General features: G+C 44.7%; 1 protein-coding gene across 3 annotated transcripts in view; it reads left to right on the top strand.

Annotated features, from left to right (window-relative positions):
• FUT10 (fucosyltransferase 10) overlaps positions 1 to 14,353 on the top strand; it is a 359,041-nt gene that overhangs the window by 221,681 nt on the left and 123,007 nt on the right. For all 3 annotated transcript variants that reach the window (XM_032468336.1, XM_032468337.1, XM_032468335.1), the window contains one exon: positions 8,669 to 8,764. The gene's annotated coding sequence lies outside the window, so the exon portion shown is untranslated. The remainder of the gene's footprint in view (positions 1 to 8,668; positions 8,765 to 14,353) is intronic.

Raw genomic sequence — 14,353 nt, forward strand, 5'->3', positions numbered from 1 at the left:
ATCTCTGGCCAGGGACTCGCACCCTCGTCCGTAGCTCTAACTCTCCAGGCTCCAGTTATGTTACTCTCCCCGGGCATCCTTTCAGACCCAAGGGTGGTGACAAGTTTCTGCTGTAACTGCTCCCCTAGCACGTCAGCATCCCCTGATGGTCCCCTCAACCCGGGTTCTTCTTTCCACTTTCCTTGCTTAAACTCCTTTGAACGTGCCATCTGTCTGCCTCATGAACCCTGAGGGATACAATGCCTTCTGGAAGAGCACCCAGAATAATCTCTGCCTTCACAGAGGGTACAGCCAGGTGCATGGATCTCTCCCATGGCACCAAGCACGGTGATGGACCACTAGCAAATCCCTCGCTGTCCTAGACTAGGAGAGATGATTAGTGAGACAGACGCAGTTCTTTGTGTGACTCCAGGGTTCTGGTTGACAAACCAGACTGCCAGATGTGACCCCATTAGCACCGATGCTCTGTTGCAAGGTGGGCTTGACCCTACCCCCTGTGGGGTTCGCTCCCAACTCATAGGGAAAGATCAAGACTGCATTGTCTTGTTTACTGATGGTGGTGCGCATTCACTAGACTCGACAGCCTGTTCAAAACCCAGCGAAATATCTCTGCCATCTTCCAACTCTAACTTCTAGGACATCATTCTTTATGAATCTAGCTGGTTTGCCTCCGTCCTAGAGGGTGGCCCCGACGGAACTTATTCTGAGAGGACGGGTGCTTCAGCACCGCTGCCTGCGGGGTGATTTGGAGATGATTTGCTCACAGCCCTCTTTCTGTTTAACGAGGGCAGTGTCCGTCCTCAGAAGTAGGAGAGCCACTTGTCATTTGCCATCATCAAAGGAGGCACTCTGACCAGAAGTCTCCTCAGAGTTTGCTGCTTCTCGGAGGCGTCAGTGATTCCTGTTTTAATTATGTTTCTCCATACATCATGTTTTTGAAATTCCCAGCTTATCTCCCAGTTATTTTAGCTGGCTATTTCCCCTGCCAATCTTAAAACCAGTGTTACTGCTCTTGGCTTCTTAATGATTCTTCCCAGTGGGAAAAACAGGAGAGAGAAGATCTCAGGACCTTTTCCCCCAGGATGTAGTGTGACTGTCTCATGGGGAAGGATTTCTTTTTTGTTCACATGTAAAAGGTCCAGAGGGCCAACACATGCAAATTTGAAACAAACGTTTCCAGAGCAGAAAGTCCAACACCAATCCTGTCACACAGGCGTAAAACAAATTATCCAATGGGAGCTGCACGTAAATCACTCAAGAAGAGTGCCAAAAATTCCACTACATTCCTTCCAGAATCTAAAACCCAAACATGTTAGAGTTCCAAGCTCTTACCTAAAAAAAATTCTGAAGGGAGAATGAACTGTGAATAACAATGGAGAAAGTAGAAGCAATTCATCCACCTGATGGGACCACCTGCTAATCAGCGTTCCCACAGTACTTCGTATCCAGCTGTGAATCGAAACTCTTGAGCTAAGTTTATGGCTTAAAAACACCAGAGACCCCTGTCATCATCATCACTGTTATTTACCAGGGACTGAGCCAGAATCTGCATGATTGCGATGTTTCTTGAAGGAGGCTGATCTCTGTGGGTTGTGTCTGATTTGGGGGAGGAGTGTGGGCCGGTTCCATATGCTGAGGTTAATGGGCAATGCAATAAATCACAGTCGTAGAAAAGAAAGGCCTTGGAAGTGGGTAGACAAGTGTTTTAGTTTCTTAACCCACTGCACACTCATGGAAGAAAGAACTCTGTATGTGTTAGAAAAAAAAAAGACACTTCCATACCTTTAAAAATTTTTTTAGTAACATGTTCTTGTACAAGACACAGTGTTTAGTGCAAAAAGTTTCTAAAAGGCATTTATCAAGGTAGAAGGGAAATGATTCTTATAGCAAAATGTCTGCCCTCCCACATGCAGAAAGTAAGTGGGGCCAACCATGGGAACCCCAAAAAATTGGGAAAAGAGAAATGGGTTCATCTATAAAATCAGTGCCCTGAAATAGACTTAGGGGTGTAAAGTCTTGCACTGAATTACAAGGCTCGATTCAGTGCATTCACGTATTCATTTGCTCGGGCTGCTGGGTGGCTTAAAACAGCAGACACGTGTTGTCTCACAGTTCTGGAAGCCAGAAGCATGCAGTCAAGATGACAGTAGGGCCGTGCTGTCTGTGCAACACTTAGGGGGACCCTTTCTTGGCTCTTCTGGCTTCCGCGCTGCACGCTGTTGCTGGAGTTCGTTGGTTTGCAGCTGCACCGCTCCCATCTCTGCCTCCAGTGTTGCATGGTGTTCTCCGTGTCCTCTTTCTTCACGGATGTCTTCTTATAAGGACACCAGTCATATTGGATCAGTGGCCTATCCTGCTTCAGTATGACCTTATCTTAGCTATTATATCTGCAGCAACTCTGTTTTGAAATAAGGTATCCCTCTGAGATAGTGGCAGTTAAGAATTCAGCATCTCTTTTTCGAGGGAGAGGGCACAATTTAACACAAAATTTATATATTGAAATATGGCAAGGATAAGATTTACAAATTAGGAGCTTTCTTCTGTTTATTTTCTTCTTTTTTCTTCCTTCCCTTCCTTCTTCCTTCCTTCTTCCTTCCTTCCTTCTTTCTTTCTTTCTTTCTTTCTTTCTTTCTTTCTTTCTTTCTTTCTTTCTTTCCTTCCTTCCTTCCTTCCTTCCTTCCTTCCTTCCTTCCTTCCTTCCTTTCTTTCTTTCTTTCTTTCTTTTTCTCTTTCTTTCTCTTTCTTTCTTTCCCTTCCTTCCTTCCTTCCTTCCTTCCTTCCTTCCTTCCTTCCTTCCTTTCTCTTTCTCTCCTTTCTCTCCCCCCTCCCCCCCTTTCCTGGCTTGCCTAGACATGGCATCTTGGTGAAGACTGAAAAACAGAACTAGAAGACATTAAGTTGATGTACATAAGAAAAGTCATGAAAATACCCAAGAAAATATATTTCAGAATGAGAAGGGCAAACTGCCTGTGTGATGAGGAAATCTCTGAGGATGGAAGCTAGCATAATGGAATTTTGTAGAAAGAGTAAGAAGATTGAAATATAACGTGGGTAAGAGAGAGAGAGCGAGAGATGATTTCCAGAAGTTGGCTGTGTTGCCAAGAGGAGCCAGCCTTTAGCACCACTGAGAGCATCCTGTAGCTCTGTTACACCTCCTGGCCTTGGAGTAAAGCCCGTGTTTTGCTCAGCTGCGTCACTGTGAGGGCTCTGTGGAGGGAGGAAGCAGGACCAGTTTTGCTCATGCTGCACAAAGTGCAGATTGGATGGGGATTCTTTAGCAACGGAGGCGCAATAACAAAAGACAGAGAGAAGTACACAGCGGAAGTGTCCAGCCCGAAGGACAAAGAAGCAGAGCGTGTCCAGTAGAGTTTAATGTTGTGGGTCCTCTATAAAAGGCAACTATGCCTTCTGCTTCCTTAGCTGAGAATTAGTCCTTAATGTTACCTAAGGAAGTCTGCCTATTCTGCTCCTACATTCATTAAACAAACTTCCTACTTTAGTTTAATTTACTCCTTCAAGGAGAGCTTTGTTAGATGTTCACAGACTCTGTTCTAGACCATGGGACAATAATTTTTTTTGAGGGGGAAGCATTTTTAGTAAAAATTTGCAATTCTTTTATATATATATATCTCAGTTTTGTTAATATTCACTGCCTTTGCGAAACAGTTCTGCCTTCAATGTGCTGACAAATTCAAGACTCTGAGTTTGTAAGATCTAGGGTCAGACCTTGGGGCACAGTTAATTCACAAGCTTGTGGTGACCTCATAAGGCATCATGGCAACAGCATACTGGTTTCTCCCCAAATAAGGATAGGATCTCACAATACAATTTCATGTTGGGGATTTTCTGTTTTTGTTTTTCCTACGTGCTCAGGTAGGAGGGTGGCCTCCAGGCTCATTGAGACTGACTGGTTCTGCAAAGGAGAATGTCAACCTTGGAAATGTGAAAGGACTTAGAAATTAAAACTGGAATTTAGGATTCCCACCCTTAGGTTTGGTTTCTCAGCCTCTGAACTTGGCTGCTAAAAATTATCACAAAAGCTGGAGACCTGGGACTTTAGTTACAGGCAGCAGTTATATAGTGTTGTTGATGGTGATGTTGGTGGTAATGATGGTGGTGGTGATGATGGTGATGATGGTGGTGGTGATGATGGTGATGAAGATGGTGATGATGGTGGTGATGAAGGTGGTGGTGATGAAGGTGGTGTTGATGATGATGGTGGTGATGATGATGGTGATGAAGGTGGTGTGATGATGGATGATGGTGGTGATGATGATGGTGATGAAGGTGGTGGTGATGATGGTGGTGATGATGGTGGTGGTGATGATGGTGATGATGATGCGTAAACCACCAGCTTGACACAAAGGAGCCAAGAGCACTCACAGGCTCTTAGAACTCTCTATAGTTTGTACAATGTCTTTTAAAATTTTTAAATGAGCATTTGGCATTTATTATCCATGTATTTATCTAAGCCCATGTTGAACTTGTCTGTGTTTCGACTTGACAACTAGTTCAGGTAACAAGTTCCATGTGTTTACTTCTCTTCTAGACAAGAAGCCCTTATTTTTTATTTAGAACTTATTTTTATTAAAATTGATGGTTACATAACTGAGGTTGATTCTCCCAGAAAGCTCTTAAGGGGAGAGCATTCCGAGGGTATCCTTTGCAAAAATGGGTCTTTGGGTACCTTACATAGCACATCACTCCAAAGTAATGCAGTTACACGGTGATTTTCCAACATTTTAAGCCACCAAAATGTGCTAAAAAAAATTGCATGGGATCTTATATAAAATTGGTAACAGATGCACTAGTTTACTTATAGACCATTTAATTTTTCCCCATAGAATTCAACCTCACATAACACACTGTCATTTTTTAAACACTTGGCTCCTTCAGCTAGAACATCAGCTCCATGAAGGCAAAGCCTTTGCTTATCCCCAGCCACTAAAATAGTTACATACGCATAGCCAGCATCCAGTAAATAAACTGAATAAATGAAGCAATGTATGAGGTACAGAAACCACTCCTGAGCCTGAGGCTTCCTCTGTGATTCCCTTTCTCTCAGCTGGTACCGAACTTGAGCATCCTCCGTGAAGCCCTCCCTGGGATGTCAGGTGGATTTTGATTGGCATAGGGCCTTGCTCTAAAGCTCACGCATGTTTTATCTTACTGGGGCCTCTCAACCTCCCTGCGAGGTAAGTAGGCACGTATGATTCCTTCTCCCAATTTGCAGATGAGAAAACAGATTCAGAGATGATGATGCACTTTCTCACAGTCACATGGATAGAAAACGGTAAAGCCGCAGGGCTGAGACAGCTCCAAGTGCTCTACACCAGAATTTCTCGCTGCCTTGGCTGCAGCTTATAGGAGAAGTGAATTTTAAATCATGACCCAGAAAACACAACACACACACGTCTACAAATAAAGCAAAGGTTTTACTAATGCCCTTCCTAATGTAATACAGCCTAGTATTTTTATTCTATTTAATGAAAAACTATTCTAATTGCAACCACAGACGGAGAAACAGCGCTGTCTGACACCCGCATGTTCTTGCATAAGTTCTCCTCTCCAATCATCCTTTCTCTCCATTTCAAAAATGAAAGAATAATTGCTTTTGTCTCCTGCCGGGCTTCCCGGGCTCTGCGTGAAGTCAGCCAGTCTGGGGAGCAGGACGTTTCCTCCATGCTGGAGTCAGGGGGCAGGAACCAGCTAGGCCGCCGTCTGAAAGGAAACTGAAAGCTTTTATGGGGGCAAAGGCGCAGAGAAAATCAAATCTGAAAGCCTGGACACTGGGGGCAGGAAACAGTTAAAGGACCACTGGATACACCGAGCTGCCAAGACCACCACAATGTTCGAGCAAACATCAGACAGAGAACAGATGTGAAGTCACCAGAGTCCTTCAGGGGAAGATAGTGGCGACATAAATTAACCTTGTCTAGGGCCTGACCAGGGGACTATGCGCTTTTTGAAGTCTTCAGAGTGAAGCCATTTTTTTTATGGGCCCTCCAAGGTTATATACCTTTATCCAGCAGAAGAGGTTTAATTAGAGCCGCTTGTTTACGGGGAAGGGACGTGAGCGCGGTGGGGGCTACCAGGGTGACTGCACAGAAAATAAACGAATGAGGCTGCAAAACAGCTGAGGTTTCCTTCATTCTCTTCAGCTGATAAGATTCCCTTCACCCTCAAGATTACGTTGGTCTGTTTTCCTGAAACTGGAGAAACAAAGAGGTGAAAACATTCCAGACTCCTGGCCCTTCGGTTTGGAAGGATTTTGGTCACAACCTCCTTCGAAGCTGGCCTTCGTGATTGATGGTGAGGTTACACCGCACCCAGCTGCCAGAGGATGGGCCTCCGGGACCCCTCACCTGCGGGGCAGCACCGCAGGAGCCACCCCCGGGATGTGGGCGCGTCTTATCAGTGGATACTTACCCACAGCTTTGAGGAGGGCCTGGCACTACAGCTCCCAAAAGATAAATTCTCTACTCAGGGGAGGCCCAGCTGGGGAGGGATTTGAGCCACAGATGGCTTTGTTAGGGCAGTGTTCCCAGAAGAAGATACGGAATTAGGCTCACCACTGATAAGGGCCGATGGATCAGAGGGCCACTAGGAAATCCCGATCGAATTCCTTTAAGAATCTGAGAAAGGGCAGGAGCTGCGCCTGGTGGGCAGCAGAGGGGATGGATACTAGAGTCTAGGGCCAGTTTTCCTGAGCATCTCCGGAGTGCCTGGTCCCCTGGGGAGGGAACAGGGGATTGAGCCAGGTTGGGGGGTGGGCAATAGAGGGGGACAGGAAGCTGCTCTGACCAAGGGTGCCAGGCTTCCTGAGTCCTTGGCTGAACGTGTGGGGTTCCAGTGGCTGGGGACCAGTCAGGGCAGACCTGGGTCCAGTCCGTGCTTGCTTTGCCACGGGCAGCTCTCCCATAGCCCCTTTCAAACAGGCCCTTTGGGGAGAGATACAGATTCTGCCAGGCCAGCCCAGGGCTCACCATAGATCAGTGCATCCAAGAGACAGAGTGGCAGGGGCTGTCCCCTCTCTCGGATGGGAGAGCAGTTTCTACTTTCTGTTCCCAGGGCCAAGCGTATTCGTGGCTGGGGTTCTGGTTGGGGGATCTAAGGACCACTGAAACAAGTCCTCTTCCTAAAGCATCCCTTCCAAACCATCTGAAATGCCACCTGTAATTGAAGATGGGCAGTGCTGTTAAGAAGGAAACAGTCCCCAGGGAGATGGGAGGCAACTGTAATCACTCACCTCTCACATCTGCCCCTTATCAGGCTGAGGTCTTCATCACTGAAGGGATGGAAGACTTTTAGGGGAAGGCACACAGTTTTGAGAAAGAGGAATTTCTGGGAAAGGCTGTCTAGGGTAAAGTCGGCCGTGGGGTCTTCGGTGAGTGAGTGAGTGAGTGAGTGAGTGAGTGTGAGTGTGTGTGTGTGTGTGTGTGTGTGTGTGTGTGTGTGTGTGTGTGTGTGTGTGTCGGGGGAAGGGCGCACTAGCAGCAGACACAAGGGAAGAAGGAATCCGGGAGAATCCAATGAAAGGGATGAGGCAGGGCCAGCAGAGGTGGACGGTGCTGACTCGGACATTGTCCCCAAGGCTTCCCTTGCCCTTCTGTTTCTCTGTTTCTCAGGCTCCTAAATTCTGTGGGGCTCACGTTTCCTTCTGCCTGAGATGCTCTTGCCCAGAGCAGAGGCAGATTTCCGTCCAGCTTAAGTCCAGTGAGACCTAGACTTCTGATGCCTGTCTGCGTCACCTCCACCCAGCTTAGGAACACAGGAGGCACATAATGACGTCTGCTGGAAGGCGGATTCTCCCAATGGATGGGGCGTGCACATTTCACACCTGTGTGTGGTCCAGAGACTTGGTGCTCGCTCTTCCTTCCCCCTGCAGTGCTCCCTGCCCCCCTGGCACCAATGGGTGCCCTCCTAGTCGTCCCTCAAGACTCAGCTCAAACACCATATCCTCTTTGTAGCCTTTTCTGTCTTCATGTGGTTTCTCTGAAGTACACACCTCGTAGACCATGTGTCACAGTGTATTATCATTGCTGACTTCTTTCTTAATCTTACCCACTTGACTTTGACCTTCTTGAGTTCATTGGTATCTTTATTTCTAGCACATCGCACAGTGCTTGGCACCTAGCAGGTGAATTGATTGGACCTTATATGAAGTCACTTCCAAGGGACCTCGCCAACATTCCCAGTGATTTTTTTTTTTTTTAAGCCTATTTATGGCCAGTTAAGCACTCAGCAGCAGAGAGAAAAACCACACCTGGGTTGGAATATGAGGAGCTCCTGTCTGCTCGTTTCAGTTTGTCACGAAGAGCGAACTTCCCTTACTTACCAAGTCAGGTTCCCTTAACGTTCCCTCTAAACGCTTTCTGAACTTGGCATCTGAAATGACAGGTTATTAGTCTGGCACATGAAGCTGACGTGCATTTCTGGGACTGCTGAGTAGTGAGGGATTTTCGAGAAATAAAAGAGTCTGTCCAGTGATTGCAAATAGAAGCCATAAGACCCCACCTGATTGTCTAGGATGAAGCTGTGCAGCTGGGAGGCAGATGTGCTGGGTCTGCCTTTCTGGTGGTGCAGAGAAGATGGACAAAGGACTTTATGCAGGTGTTGGGGGGCGGTTTGATTTCACATCTGATTTTCTTCCTTTGGATAAATGCAGACCCTAATTGCTGAACCTCTCAAGAAAGGTCGCTTCTTCCCAAGCTGAGGAGGTTGGTGGGACAACTTCTGCAAAAATGAACCACCCAAATTAAAGGTAGGGTCAGCATGCGGGTCCTGGTTCACACAGACATGTGAGTGCGGGGTGTGGACTGCAGAGTCCTTTGCTGTGGCCATACTTTGTCCTTGGTTTATTTTTTTAATTAATTAAAAAACATTTTTTTAAATGTCAGTTTTTTTTCCTTCTTTTTAAAATAACATCACTTTATTATTTTTTTGGTCATGAGGGAGGTAACTGGGTTTATTTATTTTTTAATGCAGGTGCTGGAGATTGAACCCTCCCATCTCCTTTGTTCCTGCACTGTTGTTTCTTCATTATAAAAATATATAAGAGGGGAACATGTAGTCAAACTGCAGTGGCAGATCAGAGCTAAAGGGTGCGTTGCATGTATGTGAAGGGTGCTTCTGACACCCTAGTTTTGATCAGTGCCCCAAGGCCACCCAATTAAAGATGTGATCTACAGTAGAAGCCATGTGCTGGCTCTGCAAAGGCAGCTTCAGGACACACTCCTAGCAGCTATTCTGGCAGCTTGGTTGCTCCTAAGTCACTTCTAGATAGAAATTCTGGTGTTGCCCCCAATAGCGGGAGATAGCAGTGTCCCGCTTGCGGAAACCAGATACCGTGGTCACTTTATCTCTTTCCTTCGTTTTTCATTCTCAGAAGATGTCTCTTTAATGGGGTGCAAAGAGGGTTACTTCATCTCCTTTTGACTTTTTCTTTTGCTTTCTCTCCCTCTCCCCCTGCAGCTCTTTTCTTGCGGTCAAAGCAGCTACTATTGAGCATTTCCAACTTTTAAAACTAGGCTAGGTGATTAAAGTGCCCTAATGTGTTAGGAGTATTCATAAAAATGACTTTATAGGTGGTCTTTGATCTTTCCAGTCATCTGCTTGGTTAAAACGCCTCTGCCAGCACAACTTGGTATTTTTTATATCATCTTCATAGTCCATAGTTTTTGTAAATAACGCCAGCAGTTTCTGAGAGAACTGAGTTACAGGAAAGGTGGGTGGGAGGTATCTGCCCCTTCCTGCCTCGTTCCAGTTATAACTTTTAACTAGTCCTTTGAAAAACTTTACGTTAAGATATCACGGGGTGTGGCTCACATGTCTGTGAAATGTCTTACATTCACTCAGTCACCCTCAGAATAAAAACCAAGTCATAGAAGGAAAAAAAATGGCTTGACTAGCATTGCAACTTAGTAACTATTGCCGTTTAAATTCAAGGTCAGAGAAAAAAAGGCAGGATACAATATATATACGTGATGTATGTATATTTATGTCCAAATTCTGTGTCACAGAATGAATTAGTACATGAAGTAGAGAAAGACTCGCCATTACTTGAGTTGCGTGTTTCTGTTTCAAAATGACTGGCTTGAGTTTGGAGTTTCACTTGATTAATATGTTAATGAATATGAATAAATTAAAGCATGTTTACATTTCTGTAACATGTATTTTCCTTTGTCTCAGCAACGGACTTATAGAACTTTGGGGAAGTAATGTAACCTCTCTGGAACCTTGTCACGTGTTTAGAAAAAAAGAGGACCAAAGTATTTGCTTGATGGGCCACACATTAAAATCAAGACATTAGGCTGAGTCAGTTTTGTTGGGTGCTGATAGTTCTAACAAGGACATAGGCATTAAAATTAAATGATTAAGTTGTCTGGAAGCTAGAAGTGTAAACATAACTGTAAGTGAGAGATACGCTTGTTTATCTTTTCTACTGTGGCTGTTAGCTTACCCTCCAGGTACGTCGCATCACACACGCAGTTTGGCTGTGTGCACACAGTGAGAATCTGGCCCGCCGTCTGTGATAATGCGGAAGTACTTGGTATTCAGCTCTCAAATATGTTGGAAGATTTTCTTCCCTTTTTCTCCAATAAGTGCTGCTTGGGGGAGGTGTGTGATGTGCCAATTAATAGGTATACTTTTTCAACAGTTGTGACTTTTCCCCCCCTCGGAGCTTGGAGGCAAAAGTGTCAGGTTCTCTGCTGCCGTCACTTTCCATAATTTCCCTGTTTATCCCAATGGGCGCTGTGGACCATGGTCTCATGGCAGGTGCACGTCAGTGGACCACATGGCAGCCTCTGGGTCAGCCCTGGCCCCAGGCCCTCCAGGAAATGAGGCACGTATCGTTCTCAGGACACAACCAGCCCACGTTCAGACAAAAACCCTTGCTCCTTGCCAAACTGCTGACTGCCAGACATCAGAGAATTTCACTGAAAAACTATGAGTGGAGCGGACTGGGGAATATTACTGAGCTTCACATTAGGAACTTGGGCCATCATTCATTAATTTATTTCGTGAATATAAATGGAGCCCTTTCTTTGTGCCAGAAACTGCTCTAGGTGAAGGGGATATAAAAGTTGAAAAAAAACACCCTAAAAATGACAAGAAAATAAGCAAGTAAAGAAATGATCGAGACCCTTTTGATGGAGCCAGACAAAAACCTGAAATTAGGTGATGTGGTGAGAGGCTGAATGGCTGCTTCCAAAAAGATGGGTTGGGTTGGGAATGTCCAATCTGAGACAGTTGTATGAAGGTTGAGGCTTGAACGTCAGGAGAGAACCATACATGCAAAGATAAGGAAGTGGAGAATTCAAGCACAGGGCATAGCAAGTCTGGAGGTCTTAAGACGGAAGATGCCTAAGATTTTCCAGGACACAGAGGAGAGGTGGCATGTTCGGAAGGAGTGAGAGAGAGAGAGCATGTAAGTCATAAGGAAGCTCATGGAGGGCTTCATAAAGCCCAGGGGCGAACTTTGGATTTTGTTGTCAGGATAATCAAAATGAAGAAAAGATACAGTCTGAATCATTGCTTACACGTACTGTTAGCTAAGGGATGGGAGATGGACCACTGGGCGGAAGAATGAAAGCAGGAAGGTGCATGAAGCTACTGCAATGCGCAGGCCAGGTGAACCTGGGAAGTAAATCAAGGAGCTGCTGGTCAGTTAAGTCTGGAGTCTGCAACCAGGTAAAGCCACGAAGGATGCAGCTGGATATAAAAATCTGTGGTCTAGAACGGAGTCCAAAGAGGTAGGTCTGGAGTCATTGCCATATAAATCTATTTCAAGCCATGGGTCAAAACAATGGCTCCTACAGTGAATGTGTAGACAAAGAAGGTCCCCATCCTCCACTCTGGCAGCAGCAGGGGATGTAAAGATGCAAAAAGCCATCCCTGAGATGAGAGCGGACACGGCGTTTTCCACCAGACTCTCAGCCTGTGAGAGACAGGTCTCTGCCCTAGAGAACTCGCAGCGTCAGGCAATATGGGGAATTAGTGGACTGACAAGCCTAAAATACAGTCCATAGTAATAGAAGTTGGCCAGGAGAAGCCCAGAATTTGAACTCTGTAGCAAATATGCAGTTCTGAACCTTCCCTGCCCCCTCTCTTTATGATTTAATACTTGGCAAAAGAAAGGTCACTTGACAATATTTATTAGCTCATTAACTGTAAGTGTTTCTGCTGCCATGGGAGGCTTTTTTTTTTTTTTTTTGAATAACAAGTCTATTCTTTTCTACAAGCTACGCTGCAGGTGTCTCTCCATCGTGTAAATGAAATGGTGAGCACCAGCCCTCTCCTGGCATCCACGATCCGTAACAAAATATTACTTTCTTTCCAGCTGGTTAAAAGGAACATGATCGGCCTGAATCTGGCTTGGCTGACTTACATGAGGCCAGCTAGGCAAATATCAGCTTTGCCTTGACCTGGGCCGTCTTTCAAAGATGGTGAGCGAGGGCTATCGTGTTTCCACTGTTCAGACCCCCGTTCCCAAGAAAAGAGAAAGGAAACAAAATCAACACGCACTGAGTGCCAGATACTATATTAGGCCCTTTATAGACACAATTTAATGTAATTCTTTCAGAAGCTTTATTAAATAGGAAAGGCATTTTTATCACTAATGAGATGAGGAAATCGAGCCTCAAAAAAGTTAATTTTGCTCAGTCACACCACTGTTAGGTGGTTAAGCTGGGATTTAAAGCTAAGTCCGTGCTTTTTCAAACACATAATATCCTATGTCAAAAAAATCGTATAGTATCCTCAAACACTGTACACCTTCTCATTTGCTTTCCAGTAAAGTCTGAGCTTGCTTATAGCTGATTCCAAGGCAGCAATAGAATAAAATGTCTTTGAGCTCCTGATGAAAAAAATATTATCTTCTTAGAATTAAGGGCATTGTTTCTTTAAATAAACCAAAATATATTTCTCTAATTGTTTTGTAATGCAAATATGTCCACAGTGTAGTTCTTATTTGTGTTTTATTTTAGTAGGGGAAGGGAGATTTATAATCCCACCAGCTCTAATGGGTAGGGACATGCTACCCGTTGACCATAAAACCACCCAAAAATCCATGAGTCCATTCATTTCCAGCATTTGCACAGACTCTTCTTTGCCCTGCACCCTTGGCTTGACTAACTCCCAAGAATTCTCTAAAATGCAAGTGCCAGCTTTTCTGAGAAAGTTATCTTCCCTCTTATGGTACCAAATACAACTTTCAATGTTTTAAATGACAGACCCTGAGATTTTCCTTTAATTGGCTTGTTGGTCCAACTGCTAGTGTATTTATTCTTTGAGGGCAGGGATTTTATCTCATTCATCTCTGTGTTGTCGGTGCCTAATGGCTGCTATTTTAGGGGGTTCTTGCATTAATTCTTGAATGAGTGAATGAATCATTAGTTAATATGATATATTAATATTTCACACCAAATCTAATGTTGGCTGCCATTGATAGATATGATGATCTTTGAATCCAAAACCCGTGGCACAGTGACAGCTGGTGGACAAACCTATCAAAGACCTAACCTATTGCTTTCTCCTCCTTCTCTCCCTGCCTCTTTCCCTTCCTCTCCTCCTCCCTTCCTCTCCCCACCCAACACGCATGCACGCACGAACACACACACACCCGTTTTCTCAGTTCAGGGGATCAAGAAATCATCCCATTGCTTTGCTATAGGATGAAGGACTTTTGAGGTTAATCTCTGTAGGTCTCATGTGGTGTGAACATTGTCTCTATTTGACACACATCCATAACCAAGAGCCCTGCCGAACTTTTAAAGAGAACACTGTCTTTTGGAGCAGAGATTTGCCAGCCTTTGAGTACTGTCCCACAGGGCCTGGAACTGAGAGATCATATTCCCGTGAGTTGAGCAGATTGGTAGGAGAGGATGATTAACCATGACAGGCCAATTGGTTAAACTTTTCATCATTTTCAAGCTTCAGAGTTAATGCCTGTTTAAAATGAATCCAGCCATTCCAGAAGGTGAGAATACAATATATTTAAATAGAATCATCACAGAATGTTAAAACAGAGAGCCTTTCCAGGGTTTTGAAATAACTTGATTTTATATGATAATTAATTGAATTCCCCACTTACCCTATTCCCTTTGAAGTGAAAGCTATGGAATCACTTTTTTTTTTTTTAAATGAAAGCATTAAGGATTATTTATCGAACTTTTCTCCACTAATGGGGCCTCGGAAAAGGATGTCTCTGCTTTGCTTTATCCTGTCTTTATGATCAAAGAGGCTCTTATGAGCCCAGCTGAACAGAAGGAAAAAATGGCTTGTGATTCAGAACCAGCCCTGAGGTTGGTGGAGATGATAATAAAGAAGAGAAAAGAAATAGCGTGCTGAT

The sequence above is a fragment of the Camelus ferus genome, chromosome 26, assembly GCF_009834535.1.
Source record: "Camelus ferus isolate YT-003-E chromosome 26, BCGSAC_Cfer_1.0, whole genome shotgun sequence".
NCBI lineage: Eukaryota > Metazoa > Chordata > Mammalia > Artiodactyla > Camelidae > Camelus > Camelus ferus.